Source organism: Stenella coeruleoalba, assembly GCF_951394435.1.
Source record: "Stenella coeruleoalba genome assembly, chromosome: 7".
Taxonomy (NCBI): Eukaryota; Metazoa; Chordata; class Mammalia; order Artiodactyla; family Delphinidae; genus Stenella; species Stenella coeruleoalba.
The window spans coordinates 42561626-42567625 of NC_137153.1; positions in this window are offsets into that span (position 1 = coordinate 42561626).

Below are 6000 nucleotides of genomic sequence, written 5' to 3' on the forward strand. Positions count from 1 at the left end.
TGTGGTCATTATAACAATATTAATTCTTCCAATCCATGAGCACAGTGTATTTTTCCATTTGTTTGTGTCTTCTTTAATTTCCTTCATTAATGTCCTATCATTTTCTGCGTACAGGTCTTTTACTTCCTTAGTTAGATTTATTCCTAGGTATTTTATTCTTTTTGATGTGATAGTAAATGGAATTATTTTCTTTATTTCTCTTTCTGATAGTTTGTTTTTAGTGTATAGAAATGCAACTGATTTCTGTATATTAATTTTGTATGCTGCAACTTTACTGAATTCATTTATTCATTCTGATAGTTTTTTGGTGGTGTCTTTAGGATTTTCTATATAGAGTATCACATCATCTGCAAGTAGTGACAGTTTTAGTTCTTCATTTCCATTTGGATTTATTTTATTTCTTTGTCTTGTCCAGTTTGGATTCTTTCTGTTTCTTTCTCTTCTCTGATTGCTGTGGCTAGGACTTCCAATATTAAGTTAAATGAAAGAGGCAAAAGTGGGCACTCTTGTCTTGTTTGTGACCTTAGAGGAAATGCTTTCAGCTTTTCACAATTGAGTATGCTACAAGCTGTAGGTTTGTCATATATGACCTTTATTATGTTGTGGTATATTCCCTCTATACCCTCTCTGTTGAGAGTTATTATCATAAATGGATGTTGAATTTTGTCAAAATCTTTTTCTGCCTCTATTGAGATAATCATATGATTTTGATTCTTCAGTTAGTTAATGTGATATATCATATTGACTGATTTGCAGATACCACATCCCTGGGATAAATCTCACTTGATTATGGTGTATGATCCTTTCAGTGTATTGTTGAATTCAATTTGCCGATTTTTTTTTCAATTTGCCGATTTTTATTGAGGATTTTTGCATCTATGTTCATGAGTGACATTAGCCTGAAATTATATTTTTGTGTAGTGTCTTTAATTTTGACACCAGGTGATGCTGGCCTCATAGAATGAGTTCAGAAGTGTTCTTTCATCTTCAGTTTTTTAGAATAATTTGAGAAGAATAGGCGTTAACTCTTCTTTAAATGTTTGGTAGTATTCACTTGTGAAGCCATCTGGTCCTGTTCTTTTGTTTGTTGGGAGGGTTTTTTCTTTTTTTTCTGATTCAGTTTCATTACTGGTAATCAGTCTGTTCATATTTTGTATTTCTTCCTGATTAAATCTTTTTTTAATATAAATTTATTTATTTTATTTATTTACTTTTGGCTGCCTTGGGTCTTTGTTGCTGCATGCAGCTCTTCTCTAGTTGCGGCAAGCAGGGGCTACTCTTTGTTGTGGTGCGTGGGCTTCTCATTGTGGTGGCTTCTCTTGTTGCAGAGCACGGGCTCTAGGCGCACGGGCTTCAGTAGTTACGGCATGAGGGCTCAGTAGTTGTGGCTCACAGGCTTTAGAGTGCAGGCTCAGTAGTTGTGGCGCACGGGCTTAGTTGCTCCGCAGCATGTGGGATCTTCCCGGATCAGAGCTCGAACCTGTGTCCCCTGCATTGGCAGGCGGATTCTTAACCACTGCGCCACCAGGGAAGCCCCTGATTCAATCTTGGAAGATTGTTTCTAGGAATTTATCAATTTCTTCTAGGTTGTCCATTTTATTGGCTTATAATTGTAGTAATCTCTTATGATCCTTTGTATTTATATGGTGTCAGTTGTAACTTCTCTTGCATTTCAGTTTTACTGATTTGGGTCCAGTCTGGCTAGAGGTTTATCAATTTTGTTTATCTCTTCAAAGAACCAGTTCCTAGCTTTTTAATCTTTTCTATTATTTTTTTGTCTTTATTTCATTTATTTCTGCTCTGATATTTATGGTTTCTTTCATTCTACTTTGGGTTTTATTTGTTCTTCTCTTTCTAGTTCCTTTAGGTGTAAGTTTATATTATTTATTTGAGATTTTTCTTGTTTCCTGAGGTAGGCTTGTATCACTATAAACTTCCCTCTTAGAATTGCTTTTGCTGCCTCCCATAGATTTTGGGTCATCCATTTTCATTTGTTTCCAGGTATTTTTAAATTTCTTCTTTGATTTCTTCAGTGAACTATTGGTTGTTTAGTAGTATATTGTTTATCCTCCATGTTATTGTGTTTTTTGCAGTTTCTTAATTACAGTTGATTTCTATTTTCATACTATTGGGTCAGAAAAGATCCTTGATATGATTTCTATCTTTTTAAATTTATTGAGACTTGTTTTGTGGCTTGGCATGTGATCAATTCTGGAAAATGTTCCATGTTCACTTGAAAAGAGTGTGTTGTGCTTTCTGCTGCTTTTGGATGGAATGGTCTATATATAGGTCTATATAATATATTAAGTCCATCTGGTTTAATGTGTCATTTAAGGCCAAAAAATCTTATTGATTTTCTGTCTGGATAATCTGTCCATTGGTATAAGTGGAGTGTCAAAGTCCCCTACTTTTTGGACTTCCCTGGTGGCTCAGTGGATAAGAATCCATGCTCCCAATGCAGGGGACCCAGGTTTGATCCCTGGTCAGGGAACTAGCTCCCACACGCATGCCACAACTAAGGAGCCTGCGTGTCACAACTAGGGAGCCTGTGAGCCGCAAGTAAGGAGCCCTGGAGCCTCAACTAAGGAGGCTGCCTGCCATAACTAAGACCCAGTGCAACCAAATAAATAAATACTTTAAAAAAATTATTTATTTTATTTATTTATTTTTGGCTGCATTGGGTCTTCATTGCTGCATGCATGCTTTCTCTAGTTGCAGAGAGCAGGGGCTACTCTTTGTTGTGGTGTGTGGGCTTCTCATTGCAGTAGCTTCTCTTGTTGCAGAGCACGGGCTCTAGGCGTGTGGGCTTCAGTAGTCGTGGCACGCAAGCTCAATAGTTGTGTCTCGCGGGCTCTAGAGCGCAGGCTCAGTAGTTGTGGCACACAGGCTTAGTTGCTCCGCAGCATGTGGCATCTTCCCAGACCAGGGCTCGAACCTGTGTCCTCTGCACTGGCAGGCGGATTCTCAACCACTGCACCACAGCGAAGCCCAATAAATACTTTTTTTAAAAAGTCCCCTACTATTATTGTGTTACTGTCAAATTCTCCCTTTACTTTTGTTAATATTTGCTACTTTTGTTAATATTTGCTTTATGTATTTAGGTGAACCTATGTTAGGTGCAAAAGTTATGGCCATAGTATGTGATAAGTGCTTAGTTAAGATGGAAAAGGCATTAAATATGTACAATAAGATATTTTGAGAGAGACCACATTCACATAACTTTTATTATAGTATGTTGTTATAATTGTTCTATTTTATTATTATTCTTGTTTATCTCTTCCTGTGCCTAATTTATAGATTAAACTTTAGCATAAGTATGGATGTACAGGAAAAAAACGTAGTGTATATAGGGTTCAGTACTATCCACAGTTTCAGCCATCCTCTGGGGGTTTTGGAACATATACCCTGTGGATAAGGGGAGACTGCTCTATATCCATAAATGTTTTATTATCCATTTCTTTTTTAAAAAACCCAGAATACTATTATCAATAACACTTGAAAATAAAAATAAATTGTTAATATTATGAAAAATTCATACTATGTTAAAACTTTGAGTAGGGCACTTTTAATCCATGTTACCCTACATGAACAGATTTCCTAGCTGCCTTTTCTGCTTCCAGACCCTTAAGTTTGGTGTTTTAAAACTCTATGATCAGAACTTTCCTGGCAATCCAGTTGTTAAACCTCTGTGCTCCCACTGCAGGGGGCAGAGATTTGATCCCTGGTCAGGGAACTAACATCCTGCATGCTGCTGTGTGATACAGCAAAACAAACAAACATCAACGATCAATTAGGCAGATATATAGAAATGAGAACAGACACAAGGATCCTTGTTCCAGTTCCAATTCCCTGTTCATTCAGTTCTGCAAGATACACTTGAACTGCCTACTTCATCGGAAACTAGTTTTTTTCACCTATAAATGGGTCTGTCCAATCACAAAGCTAGCTTTTGTATGATCATTTTTTTATTGGCCACCAGCAAACAGAATGAGTGCTGCCTGCTCTAATGAGGTTGGAGGTGATGATATTAAGAAGAGGGTAAGGTAGCTTCGGAAATTTCTTTATCATAATTGCAGCAATTTTCCAACAAGTGCAGCAATTTTCCTGCCAGAAAGACCTTGCCAGTCTTTCTCTATCAATGTACTATACCTAAAAAAATCTGGCCCATGTTGGCTATAAGATTTTTTATTTACTTCAACAGAAAGTTCTTCTGAGAACAGTTTATTCAAAGTAGTTGACAATGATAATATGCAGTAGCAGTAATGATAACAATGCGTTAAAATAGGTAATACTCATGCTGCTAAAGGGTGCAAACTCTGACATGAACTTTCTGAAGGGCAATGGGACATAATCTATCAAGAGCCTTAAAAATGCTTATACCCATTGACTTAGTACTCTTACTTCTGGGGATTTATCCCATGAAATCAGAGATATGCACAAAGATTTCTCCAGGAGCCTACATATTCTCTAAATCAGCATGTACTATTTAGCGTTGTTTCTTCAATATCCAATATTCATAGGTCCAGGAATCAAGGGGTGAAAATAGGAGTGGCACCCTCACTGTTATGCCTAGTAATCTACTAGCAAAATGTTTGCTTTCTGTCCCCATGACCTAATGCTCTGCTTGTCTAGAAATCTTAGTTCCAAAGGGAAGAATGCATCTGCTGGGAGATAACAACGATTCCATTGAACCAAAGTTAAGACTGCCACCCAGCTAATTTGAGCTCCTTATGCCTCCAATCAACAGGCAAAGAAGGGAGTTACTATACTGGCTGGGGTGATTGATCCTGATTACCAAGGGAAAGTTGGACTGCTACTATACATTGGAGTTATGGAAGATTACATCTGGAATACAGGTGATCTCTTAGGGAGTCTCTTAGTATTACCAGGCCCTGTAATGAAAGCCTATGGAAAACTACAACAACCCAATTCAGGCAGGACTACTTATGACCCAGACTCTTCAAGAATCAAGGTTTAACTCCTCCTGCCACAAAATACCACAACCAGCTGAGGCGCTTGCTGAGGGCAAAGGGAGTATGGAATGGGTACTGGTAGAAGCTATTAGCTATGACCACATGACCAGTTGCAGAAACAAGAAGACTCTAAGTTTATGCATAATTCTTCCCTTTTTTGTTCTGAATATGTTTGTGATGTGTATCAAATATTTTTTTTCTTCCCTCTCTTATCCTCCTACCATATAATATAAGATGCATTAATAAAGTTACCTTTACATCAAAGTATTTCAGTTACAGGATATCAAAGAGAAGAGTGAACATCACCCAGAGATTTTGTGTCCTCTTCTGGGGAAAGAGTTGGTGTATTTTTGGTTGTATGCAGGATAGTTGTATTATGTTAGGCAAAAGTATGATTTTGTTATTGTCCTTATCTGGAGGTTAAGTATAGCTTAAGGAGTTAAGTATAGGTGTCAAGTTGACAAGGGGTGGACTGCGATAATTAGTTTTATGTGTCAACTTGGCTAGGCTGTAGTACAGTTATTTAATCAAACATTAGTCTAGGTGTTGCTGTGGAGGTATTTTGTAGATATGGCCAATATTCTACTTAGTTAACAATACTGTGTTGTACAGTTGAAAGTTACTAAGATAGTAAATCTTAAAAGTTCTCATCACACATAAAAAAAGGTAACTATGTGAGGTGGTGGATGTGTTAGTTAACCTTAACTTAATTGTGGTAATCTATAAAGAAAATTGCAGTCTTCCTCCTGTGTTTTTTTTCCTAACAAGCAATTAACTCAATTCTGACACTATAGTGTCAGATCCCACAGGTTAAGGGCTCAGTCCCTCAAACTGCCCCCTACTTCAGATGTGAATCACAAGTAGTAGGTCACCAGGTTACCCACAACTTCTGTTCGACTTGGATACAAATTGGAGATTCCCATGACCTCCACTGCCTTGGATTTGATTATTTGCTGGAACAGCTCACAGAACTCAGGGAAATGCTTACACTTAGAATTATTATATAACAAAGGATATGATAAAGAAT